The sequence below is a fragment of the Triticum aestivum genome, chromosome 7B (assembly GCF_018294505.1).
Source record: "Triticum aestivum cultivar Chinese Spring chromosome 7B, IWGSC CS RefSeq v2.1, whole genome shotgun sequence".
Taxonomy (NCBI): Eukaryota; Viridiplantae; Streptophyta; class Magnoliopsida; order Poales; family Poaceae; genus Triticum; species Triticum aestivum.
In genome coordinates, this window is record NC_057813.1 from 273,759,788 (window position 1) to 273,773,408 (window position 13,621).

The following is a 13,621-nucleotide window of genomic DNA, read 5'->3' on the forward strand; positions in this document are numbered from 1 at the left end:
AATAATGCTATCTTCGTTGTTATCGATCGTCTTTCCAAAGTGGCCCATTTCTTACCTGTTCGTGAGAGTATAACCGCTAGCCAGCTAGCAGACTTGTATATCTCCCGAATAGTATCCCTCCATGGCGTTCCTTTGGAAATTAACTCGGATCGAGGAAGTCTCTTCACCTCTCAATTTTGGGAGAGTTTCCAAAATGCTATGGGAACCCGCCTTTCCTTTAGCACTGCCTTTCACCCTCAATCAAGTGGTCAAGTAGAACGCGTCAACCAGATTCTAGAAGACATGCTTCGAGCTTCTGTTATCTCATTCGGAATGAATTGGGAGAAATGCCTTCCATTTGCCGAATTTTCTTATAACAACAGCTATCAATCTAGCTTGGGTAAACCCCCTTTTGAAGTTCTCTATGGACGAAGGTGTCAAACGCCTCTTAACTGGTCATAAACCGGGGAAAGACAGTTCTTTGGCCTAGATATGATCCAGGAAGCAGAAGATCAAGTTCGCATCGTTCGTGAAAAGTTGAAAACAACTCAATCTCGTCAAAAGAGCCAATATGACCGAAAACATAAGGCTATAACTTTTGAGGTTGACGAGAAGGCTTACCTTCGGGTTACTCCTCTGAAGGGAACCCATCGTTTCGGTATCAAAGGCAAATTGGCTCCTCGCTACATTGGACCCTTTCGCATTCTCGCCAAACGAGGATAAGTTGCCTACCAATTGGAACTACCTCCGCATCTCTCCAGAGTCCATGATGTCTTCCATGTTTCTCAACTCAGGCGTTGCTTCGCAGATCCTATCTGTGGAGTGGACCACGAAACGCTTGATCTTCAAGATAATCTCACGTATCGAGAGTACCCCGTTCGTATCCTCGATCAAGCCAAGCGTACCACTGGACGTCATAATATCAAGTTTCTCAAGGTTCAATGGTCGCACCACTCTGAGAAAGAAGCAACCTGGGAAAGGGAGGATCGTCTTCGACTCGAGTATCCCGCCTTCTTTCTGGAGGAACCTAAATCTCGAGACGATATTTTTCTGAGTGGGGGTGAGTTGTCACACCCTAGCTACTTCATGCATTAGAGTGTTGCATCATATTTATTTCATTCATCAGAAACTTGAAATGGGGATGACATAACCCCCAGCACCCCCTAAAACCAACTAGGGTTTACTAAAAATATTTTCAATGAACCTGAAATGCCCTTCTAAAATGTTCATCACCTTTGGCTTGGTCTAAAACCTCTACCAAAAGTGATGCACAAATTTCTAGTTCATCCTAAGGTCACTGGATTAAATCATTAGTTATTTGAGTTTGGGCATTTAAATAATATAAAATATTTCAAATGCTCAAATAATCCCAAACTAAAATGTTCCATGCTGGATATATTCCAAACAGTGGCCATGTGCAGTTTGGTGATTTTTGAAGATGCCGAAGTATTTTTGGAAATGCAATAAACCTACAGAAATAAAACAAAACTGAAATAAATGAAAAACCCACTTACCTGGCCAAACCCACGCCCCGGCCCACCTGGCGGACCAGCACTATGCTGGCCCGTGCCAGCCAGCTGCTTCATCCCCGCCAGGCAGGCAGGGAGGTGACGCCGACGAGCGCGAGCTCGCCACCTGCTTGCCGCTTTGCTGCTGGACGACCTCCACGTCGCGCCCCCGACCCCCTGGACACGTCCACTTGCCCCCATCACCTCTTACTCGCTCCCCTCCGCCATGGCCGACGCTGCCGCAGCCACGCCGCCATCGTAGACGTAGCCACCGCCGTCTCTGTGCCACCCGACCGTGTCCACGAGCTCCGCCACCGTCCTCTCCGTCGAGCAGGCCGAGCCCCGAGCGCTCGCATGCCCCGAAGCCACCACATTGACCTCGCCCGACTCCGCCACCGCTGAAGATCCCCTTTGCCGTCACTGTCGCAGCAGCCCGTTCCTAACCTCGCCGTCAACTCCGTCGCAACAACCGTGAGCCTGGCTACCTCTCCATCCTCTCCGTTCTCTCTCTCGATCCCCGTAGCGACTGCACGAAGCTCACCCGTACGCGCTGCTGCCGAGCTCGTCGCCGACGTGGCTCCATCCACGCAACGGCCACGCCACCTTGCCCGCTAACCTCACCTCACTCCCAGGAGGCCATAGCACCACTCCACGCGCCTTGCCGTGCCCCCTAGCGACGAGTCCGAGCTCGTCCGAGCTCCGGCCGCCGCCAAACTCGTCGCCAGCGTCGTTTCCGACGACCCCGAACCCAACCACCACCACCACTGGATGCGGCTCACTCCCCGCATCACGTAGATGTGCTCCGCCATTGTTTTGGTCGCCGGAGCACAAAACCCGCACCGCACCGCCGCGTTTGGCCTCGCCGGCTGCTAAACACCGACCAGTTTGAACCTGCTGACCATGTTTGACCACGAGTGGGCCCAGTTTGACCCCCCCTGGGTCAATGACAGGTGGGGCCCAGCCCTGCTAATTAACTAGGATTAGTACTAATTAAAAATAGTTAGCCTAATGACATTGACACGCGGGACCCACTGGTCAGGTTTGACCTGGACCGTCCCCATTGACCACTGACGTCACCCCGACGCAATGCTGACGCAGTAATTCAATTACTGGAATTATTCTTATACAGGAAATTCCAGAAAATACCACAAACTTCAAAAAAATCATAGAAATTAATCTGTAGCTCCAAATGCAAAGTGTTATATATGAGAAATGATCAGAAAAATCCAATCTATCCATTTGTACTGGTTTCATGCATGTTTAAACAAGTTAACCTTCTGTTTAGTGCAGAACAAGTTAAAGCACTATTAAGGGCCATGCATGAGCTTGAAACTTGAATCTTTGATTCAAAATGGTTCAAACCCATCTGGTATTAGTTGCATTAGCCAAATACACTCATTTTTCCATGTCTCATGCATGCATCATATTGTTGCACATTGTTTGGTGATGATTGTATACCGGTGCTCTCTGCGGCAGGTTCTGCCTCCGAGGAGTATCGTGAATACCCTAACGAAGAGCAATACCAGTCCACGGACCCGCAAGGCAAGCAACCAACCATTTGATCATATCGATACAAGCCCATGTTCTCGCCTCTGCTCTCTTTTACTGCATTAAGACAACGCGATTCAAATTGTTGTGTGCTACGGTAGTTGAACCCATTTCCTCTGCATGACATGTCATTGCCACAATAACTAGATGAAACCCACTAGCATGTGTAGGAGTTGGTTGAGCCATGTGTATGTGTTATTCCTACCTTGCTATGCCTGCTATGCTTAGATTCGTGTCAGGTCTGGTTCATCTGGGTGATGGGCTAGAGTGGAATGATCATGTCGGTAATGAGAGTGATGTGTTGAACACGATTTGGTAAAGGTATCGATGAGAGGCCATGTAGGAGTACATGGTGGGTTGTTTCATTGAAGCCGTCCTTAAGCACTGAGATATGTATGTGTGATTTAAGATTCAGCTACTACCATACATTGGGCCCTGAAATATGACCCTGCTCGACTTCTTATCCACCCTAGTCCTCTGTCTAGGAGTCGCAAGTAGTTTCTGGTGTTTGTAGCTTACTGGAGGCCGTGGGCAGCGCTGAGCCGCAGGGTGGGCTGTGATGCGGTAGGTACGTGGCATGGTGTACCGGATGCTTGTTAGGTATCTCGGGAACCCTGCACACATCATTCGGGGCCGTATGTGGAAACCTCGGCCGGACTCCCTGTGGATGGAACTTGGATAGGCGATAAACCTGAACTAGAGACTTAATTGTTTAGGTAGGTTGTGGTCTACACCCACGTCGGCTTTCGTTTGAAGTCTGCCGAGCACATGTCGTGTGCAGACGCTAAGTGGTTGAAACATGTATGAATAAGTACACCCCTGCAGTGTTGACATCATCTATTCGAATAGCCGTGTCCGCGGTAATGGATTACTTGGTTGCCTATATAGTTCATAGACAAGTAAATGGATACTACTAAAAGCCTCAAGATAAGCATGAGTGCCGAGGATGGCTCTTCCGTAGGATGACGGAGGTTGATCCTCGGTAGTGTATTGAAATGCTGGGTAGTGGACGCGAGTGCGCAAAACCATTTCAAGTTGGAGTCTCGTAAGATAGCTTAGCCAAGAGTCAAAGCTGGCTTGCTGCAATAACCCCACCAACCCTTCTTGATAATGTGCATGTATGTAGGATCTGATGTAAGTCTTGCTGAGTACCTTTGTACTCATGTTGCTTAATTTACGTTTTACATAAGACGCTGCAACCCCTTCTGATGGTTCTTCATAGACGTCGATGTCGACGAGTAAGCTGAAGCCCATGTGGCGATCCTGAGCTCACGATGGACCATGTAGTATAGTCAGGCTTACCCAAGCCTCTTTTATTTTCCTAGTTGTCTGTACTCAGACAAGTTACTTCCGCTGTTGGCTTGTATGTTTGTATGACTGGAATGCTGGGTCGTGTGACCCGTACTTGTGTGTATGATATGTATGGCTCTCTGAGCCTTGAAATAAAGTACTTGAGTTGTAGAGTCATGTTGTGATGCCATGTTGTATTTGGACATATCGAGCATATTATGTGTATGATTGAAATGCTTGGTATGTGTGGGATCTGACTATGTAGTTGTTTATCCTTGGTAGCCTCTCTTACCGAGAAATGTCTCCTAGTGCTTCCACTAAGCCATGGTACCTTGCTACTGCTCTGGAACACTTAGGCTGGCCGACATGTGTCCTTCTTCGTTCATGTGTCTGTCCCTTCGGGGAAATGTCACACGATGAATACCGGAGTCCTAGTAGCCTGCTATAGCCCGGTTTACCGGAGTCCTGCTAGCCCAGTGCTACAGCCTGAATTCACTCGCTGATGACCGACACGTTCGTTGCTGGGTCTTGTATGCCTGTCCCTGTAAGTTAGTGCCACTTTCGGTTCACGACTAGCCATGTCAGCCCGAGCTCCTTGTCATATGGTTGCTAGCGACACTATCATATACGTGTGCCAAAAGGCGCAAATGGTCCCGGGCAAGGTAAGGAGACACCCCTGGCAATACCATGCGTGAGGCTGCAAAGTGATATGAGGTGTTACATGCTAGATCAATGTGTCATTGAGTCGGGGTCCTGACAAGATATCATTGATGCTATGATTCAATCTTTTGAAGAAAAGCTTGAACTAGAAATTTCTTTCCCTAGAAAACTTTATGATGAGTGGGAACCTACTATTAAGATTAAGATTAAATATTATGAATTCTATGCTTTGTGTGATTTAGGTCCTAGTGTTTCCACGATTCGAAAAACTTTGTGTGATGTGCTAGGTTTTCCTGAATTTGATGATTGTTCTTTAAATTTACATCTTGCGGATTCCACCATTAAGAAACCTATGGGAAGGTTTAATGATGTTATTATTGTTGCAAATAGGAATTATGTGCCCGTAGATTTCATTGTTCCTGATATAGATTGCAAACCTACATGTCCTATTATTCTTGGTAGACCTTTCCTTAGAACGATTGGTGCAATTATTGATATGAAAGAAGGAAACATTAGATTCCAATTTCTGTTAAACGATTGGTGCATGGAACACTTTCCTAGGAATAAAATTAAATTTCCTTATGAATCTATTATGATATCCACTTATGGATTGCATGCCAAAGATGGCAATACCTAGATCTATTCGTGTTTTTATGCCTAGCTAGGGGCGTTAAACGATAGCGCTTGTTGGGAGGCAACCCAATTTTATTTTTGTTCTTTACTTTTTTCTCATGTTTAGTAATAAAAAATTCATCTAGCCTCTGGCTAGATGTGGTTTTATGTTCTAATTAGTGTTTGTGCCAAGTAGAACCTTTGGGAAGACTTGGGTGAAAGTTAATGCGATCTTGCTGTAAAAAACAGAAACTATGCACTCACAAGATTAGGTGTCATTTTTTACAGAAGAATGATTTTATGTTTATTCTTTTTGAAGAAGATTAATAGACAAAGTCCTCACGTCCACCAATTTATTTAAGAATTTTTGGAGTTACAGAAGTATTCGAGAGTTATAGATTACTATAGACTGTTCTGTTTTTGACAGATTCTGTTTTTCGCGTGTTGTTTGCTTATTTTGATGAATCTATGAGTAGTATCGGGGGGGGGGGGGGTATGAACCATATAGAAGTTTGAATAAACCAATAAAAATAAATAATGAGTTCATAATAGTACCTTAAAGTGGTGATTTATTTTCTTATACTAATGGAGCTCATGAGATTTTCTGTTGAAGTTTTGTGTTGTGAAGTTTTCAAGTTTTGGGTAAGGATTTGATGCACTATGGAATAAGGAGTGGCAAGAGCCTAAGCTTGGGGATGCCCAAGGCACCCCAAGGTAAAATTCAAGGACAACCAAAAGCCTAAGCTTCCGGGGCATCCCCTCTTTCACTACAAAAAAAATACACTTCCGTGATGATACGTGTTTGTAACAGTAGGTCGTGTTTTTTGTCATGCTTGTACATCCATGACGATTTTATGAAAGAATCAAGATAGTCATACCTGTGTTGTCGTAGAAGTGTTCCATGACATTACCAAAATTATCATCATGGAAGTGTCCACTTCCATGACGATAAATCGCGCATCACAGAAGTGCTTTCGTCAAGGGTGACCGACACGTGGCATCCACCGTAACGGAACACCATTAAGCTATCGGGTCGGGTTTTGGATCCGATAACCCGTTAACAGCCCCAACAAATGGGGATTTTCCACGTGTAAAATCATCATTGGCTGGAAGAAACACGTGTCGGCTCATCGTTGTGACAGATGTCATCCACTCATTGGACAAAAGGCGCCTATGATACGTCGACACGTGGCACGACCCAATAGAGGCCCATTCCTATGAAAAGGAGGCCCGTTTGACTTGGTCAAAAGGTGGCGGGCCGCCCCATGGAAAGCTTGTTAACGGCCTATTCGCATATAGCCCATTTACAACCCACAAACCCAAGGCCCATTACGCCCTATCCAAATTAGGCCCAGTAGCGTCATCTGGGCCATCCAATATGATTCCAGCCCATTTTCACTTCTGGCCCATGTATGGCCCATGACGTCTTTCGGCCCATATGAGGCCGTTTGTAACTCTTGGCCCATTAACGGCCCGTGGTGAAACTGGCCTGTAGTGAACAGTGTATCACTTTATCCCATTAACGGCCCGTGGTGAAACTGGTCCGTAATGAACAGTGTATCACTTTATACCCATTAACGGCCCGTTATTCCGTTGGGCCGTTTCCAGCCCATGTTATCTTTTGGCCTTCTCAGAGCCCATTTACTCTTGGGATCATTTCCAGCATTCGTTTACTTACGGCCCGTTACTGTCATTTTCTGCTTGTGGGCTAAATTCAGCCCGAGGTTACAGTCGGCCCGTTTTATGGCCCGTTAATACGTTGGGCCGTTTTCATAGCGTCATCAAATACGGCCGATTAACGACGACCCGTTATGGTCGGCCCATGAACAGACGATTCCAACTCTAGCCCGTTTACGGCCATAATGCGGTCTGTTATTGGCCCATGTTTGGCCAACCGATCATACGGCCCGTACAAGGCCCATTGATGATACGGAAGCCCATTGTTACCGTAAGGCCCATTGTGTCTACGACACGTAGAAGGCCCATTGTTTCTACGGCCCGTAGGAGGGAAATGGTAACTACAGTAAATATGTAGCCCATGGTTATTGTGGCCTAGTTTTAAAAAATAGGTTATTGCGGCCACTAGCAAACCGCGGAAAAAGAACTGCACTGACTACAAGCAAAGAAATAAACAAGACAATAAGGAAATAAATAAGCAAGCAACTTACGCTAGGCTATCACGGCTATTACACATATTACATCCACTGGGCATCAAAGTTCGCCACCAGTGCAAATATAGGGAACACAACAGCATATAAACGCCGCAGCAAAACAAGTCCAGAACTGAAACCACTTCAGAAGAGCTCAAGAAACAATATCCTGGGTACCCATAATGCTGGCAAGATGCTTAGCAAGCTTATTAACTTTCTCTTGTTTGGCGCTTAAGTCCTCCAGCACTTGCTGTTGCACCAGAAAGTATGCATCTGAATTCTGCAGGGACTTCCTCAGTCCTTCGGCTTCCTGTCGCATAACATCTGATCGATGTCTTTCAACTTGAAGTTGAGACTCAAGAAGCCGAACTGATTCAGGCAACGAGTTCGAAGAGCTGGTGCCAGCAGTAGTAGCCAGTAACTCGAACACTACATCAAGACAGGACTTTGGGGTTGTCTCAGTGTCTTCAATATAGTTTTTATCAGCTTTCTTGGAGACCAACAGGGATGTCTCACTATCTTGAACCTTATCTGCATTACTTCCTTTACCATTGCATAACGGGGTACTCTTCTCCAATATTTTATCCGCGTTCTAAAAGAGAAACAAACAAACACATCACAGGTTTACAATGTAGTATATGAAACTCATTTTGGTAAACCAGTTCAGTAGTAAGGTGGACAGGATAACAGCATGAAACAAACATATATCTATGTAGTATGGTCACTGTATGGTCTATATCATTCTAGTTTATGTTGCCAAATCAAGATAGATACAGTTCGAATCATATCTATTTAAGACAAAGCAGCATAGACAGAATATAAGTGTGGGAAACTACACAGCAATAACAACACTTGTAATGTGCATGGCATGAGAACATAACTGTTTATTCAATTGAAACTGAAATCAACATAGAGCAAGTTACAACAGCAAACACCAAACACGTTAAAGAAACAGGTTTAAAACATACCTGTTGCGCCATTGGAGTTTCAATTGCATCCTTCAAATTTGAAATTAGTTGGTATGAGTAAATACAGTGATGCAAGAGCAAAGTAGTATGAACCATAGCTACGGAACCTGACCTGAGAACAATTCTTCTTCTGCTTTAAGCGTTGACTTGGGGTTCGGAGTGGTGGTCCTCGTGCTTTGGGCACTGCAGTTGCCTTACTAACTGCTCGTGTTTGGGTGCTCTGTGGTGGAGACGGTGCTGTGTCAACGGGAACTGGGTGTCTATCTGCTGGGGTTGGGGTTAGAAGGGGTGTAGCTGGTTCTCTGTCCAACTGGGTAGGGGTACAATCTGCATGAGTGTGGGTTATGTGTGGTGGGGCTGGTTCTTGGGCAAGTACAACCGTGGTTCTATCTGCATCGACAGGTAGCACGATCTTTTCTGAAGACCGTGTTTTTACTCCCACAGATACTGCCATCACTCCCTCCAATTGAAATGGCTGATAAACAAGAAAAGTAATTGAATGTACAGACATTGTAAGATAGACAGGTGCAATGGATAGTAGGGAAGAAAACAGGGCATGAAATAATTCACATTTATGTTGTCTAACCAAACAGAATAGCAGGACATAATTTCACATATATGATGGCTAATTAAACAGGATAGCATGACACAATTTCACATGTATGATGGCTAACTAAACAGGATAGAATGACATACTTCAAAATATGATGACTATGTAAACAGGATGACATGATATAACTATACGATGTGTCTATTAAAGTGGTTGGCATGCCATAAATCACAAACATGCCGTCGATGGAAACATGATGGCATGATATAATTCACGGATAGAATGACATAATTTAAAATATGATGACTATGTAAACAGGATGAGATGATATAACTATATTATGTCTTTAGAAAATGGGTTGGCATGCCATAATTCAGATACATGCTGTCTATGTAAACATCATGGCATGACATAATTCAAATATATGATTTATATACTAAGGAAGTGAGCAGAGGGCAATCGCATATATGATGTGTCAACTAAGGAGATGGCATTCAATATTGTGTATATGATGTAAAAACTAAGCATTGCAATACAACATATGCATGATATGAGTAATATAACCCTGCCAAGTTTGAGCATACACCTCAGGGGGATAATAGGACTGGTCATCTGCCTCTGAATCCTCCTCTGAAGAGCTATCTGTAACCAGCAAGATATCTGCTTCAGCAGGTAGCATTGTCTGCTCTGAAGACCTTGTTTTCACTCCAGATTTCTCCATCACCAATTCAAATGGCTGATGCACAGGAAGAGCAGTTGAATATACAAACATTGTCGACAAAAGCAATGAGAAATACAAAAAAAGGACGGCATGATATAATTCACATATATGACGCTTGCCTAAACAGCATGGCATTGCATAATTCACATACATAATGCCTTGCAACAAGATAACATTGCATAATTCACATATATAATGTCTTGCAACAAGATGGCATTGCATAATTCACATATATGGTAATTAGACACTAAACAGGTGGCATTCACACAAAGCATGTCTAAACTAAGCAAATGACATAGCAATGCAAGATACCATACGCACGATATGAGCAACATAACCCTGCCAAGTTAGAGCATGCACCTCGGGGGGGGGGAATATGACTGGTCATCTGTCTCTGAATCCTCCTCTGAGGAGCTATCGGTAACCAGCAAGACATGCGCTTCGTCAGATAGCATTGTCTGCTCTGAAGACCTTGTTTCCACTCCAGATTTTTCCATGACCGTGCCGAATGGCTGATGCACAGGAAGAGTAATTGAATGTACTAAAATTGTTGACAAATTTAACACGTAATAAAAAAATGATGGCATGATATAATTCACATATAAGATGACTGGCTAACCAGGGTGGCATTGCAAAATTCACATATATGATGCCTGGCTAAACAAGATGGCATTGCATGATTCACATATACGATAAAGAAACTAAACAGATGGCATTGACACAAAGCATGTCTAAACTAAGCAGATGACATCTTTAATGTATACAGTAAGCAATGCAAGGCACCATATGCATGATATTACCAACATCAGCATGCCAAGTTAGAGCGAAGACCTCATGGGGTAAATAGGAGTGGTCTTCTCCTTCTGAATCCCCCTCAGAACAGTTATCTTCCTCTTGATTACGATCCGAAATGGGTGGAGGGGGGCTGCCTTTGCGCCCACCATGGAACGACGTCTGCATGAAATTTTATTGCCACGCAAGGCTCGTCTCTTTTGCTCTACATGATCAGTTCCATTGTGTACAATAACTGGCATGCATAGGAATAAAACATAGTGAGATTATGTAAGGAGTGCATGCACAAATCCAGAGTGATGGTAGCAAACTGTGGATAGACCCAAAACCAATGATAGCAGGCAGATAATAGCTTTAGTTAAAAAATACAGATAATGGCTCCTTTAATGTTTGTTTGCACCCAACATGAAACTCATAATAGACACCCGAGATTAACCAGATAGTAGACAGATAGTACTGATTGCTGCCCCAATATGTACCCCACAACCATTTAAAAACTCAAGTTTCAGCATTAGTTTGGACCTGACTCGGAGTCTAATAGGTGAACACGACGATAATGTAGCATGTCATCATATTAAGCGACGCATAACGTAAGCAGACACGGAAGAGTGCGACCTCTCTTGCGGACCCGTGTAGTCCTCAAGGTCATCTGCTCAGTTGATGATGGTAATGCAGTTGTCGTGGCTGCCGGCGGCGGGGAAGAAGATCTGAGGCGGCGAAAGACAGTCTGGAGAGCGGATCCCTGCTGTGGTGAACCCTTCCGTCGTTGGAGCAGCTGAGCTGGGGTGGAACACAGCGCCGCAGGAGCAGGACAAACCACACAAGGTTTTCTTTGACACATATCTGTAACAGAAGTAATTGAGTAAGGGCTTGTTTGAATTTGAGGATTCTAACAATGCAGGGATAGGAAATAGACAGGAATAGGATAGGAATGCACGTGCAAAACAGAGAATTTAAAAACACAGGATTTCTGCCAATCTGGGTGTTTGATTCACAACAATTGGAAGATCACAGGATGCAAAAAAGCATGGTGAGATTAAGTCAAACCACAAGAAAATGTACGGTTATAATGCTATTATGCTACTATCTCTTAGTCTTGTGCTTGATGAATAGGAATATGAAAAGGAGGACAAGTGGAGATTAGAATTCCTATGGTTTTTCTTTCAAGGAGACACTAAAGGAACAAATCCTACAGTTTTCCTTTGCTCCATTCCTTTGCACCAAATTCATGAAAAGTAGTACCATAGGAAACTTTCCAATTCCTATGTTTTTCATTCACTTTTCCTTTCAAGCACTGGCGATTCTAGTAGGCAGGCTTGAGCAAGGAAAATCCTACACTAAAAAATGTTTTTGTGCTACTTCTATTACTTTGGACCCAGGCCACTGCCATACTAGCTCAACTCCCAGGCCCATCGACAAATGCACAGCTCAAACGCGTAGAGATAAATAATGATGGCGTTCAAGAGAGTCCATCACGGATAGCTAAGTTGCCTGGTACCTCACTGCTTGTCATATAGTAGGATAAAATAATTGTATTTCCCGTTACTACGAGTGCTCAGTGGACAATATATATAACATGTAGAGTAAAAAAGAGATGCAACAAGTGTACAACCTCTTTGGCGAAGCCATGTCGATCTCAGCGTGATTGGGTTGGCCGGTGAGGATGCTCCGGCTGACTTGGCTGTCGGAGGAGGGGAAGAAGATCTTAGGCGTCTGGAGATGGAGCCCGAGGTACTGCTCCGCTGTGATGGAGGGTTTCGTCGTTGGAGCAGCTCCGGTGAGTTGTACGACGCCGAGGCTGAAGCAGGACAAGAGAGACAATGTTAACCTGAGTGGAATTCTAATAGCATCTCCAATACATGACGTAAAATACATAACCACAAAGTGCTAGATGTAAAATACATCAGCCGCTCATCTCTGAACTTAACTGTCGAAACTGAATTTAACTGTCGAAACTGAACTTAACTGTCGAAACTGAATTTTGCTGTCGAAACTGAATTTTGCTGTCGAAACTGAACGCACTAGCAAGGTGAGGCTACACGTCGGTCGACTGACTTTTTCATCTCTGGTCAGTCGATTTTGCAGCCGTTGGATACGAAATCAAGGGCCTGCGGTTCATCTTCAACCTCCACCCCCTGAGCCGCCAGCCACCACCGGCCAAACAGCAGCCCCCCGCCGCCCACGTCCGGCGGTGCGCCACCCCGCCCGCCCCGAAAACACTCCCCACCGCCGGTCCGCCGCCGCCCGGCCATCCCTCTAGGCCCCCTGTGCCGAGCTTTTTCTCCAGCGATCCCCACGCCATTGGCCCGCCAACGCCCCGCCACCGCCGGCGACCACCGCCCCACCCTAAACCCTAAGATAGATAGTGGGGTACCTCTCTGGCGAGCCCCCCTCCCCGCTGCGGCTGGTTCTTCCTTCACCCCGCGAGCCCCCCACCCCCTGAAAATCGACTGACCCAAAAGTCGATTCAGTCGACTGAAGTGTAGCTAAATCGGAGCAGCATCGCAAGCAAGAGCAAGAGCGAGAGCAGCCGCGAGCAAGAGCAATAGCAAGAGCAGACCAGGCAGGGGACCGAGAGCAAGAGCAGAGCAGCAGCGCGAGCGAGAGCTAAAGCAGCAGCAGCTCCTACTGATGTGGACGTCACCGCCAAGGGAGCGACGCCGTGGAGGAAGTGGCCGGCGACGCCACTGTGGATGGAGCCGCGCCATGTCAGATCGGGACCGAGCGCCGGCAGCACCGTGAGATCGAATCAAGAAGAAAATGCGGCGATTAGTGTACAACCTCTTTGGTGGCGCCGATTAGGCCGCAGCTTCATCCGAGGAAACGGTGATGATGATGCTCTT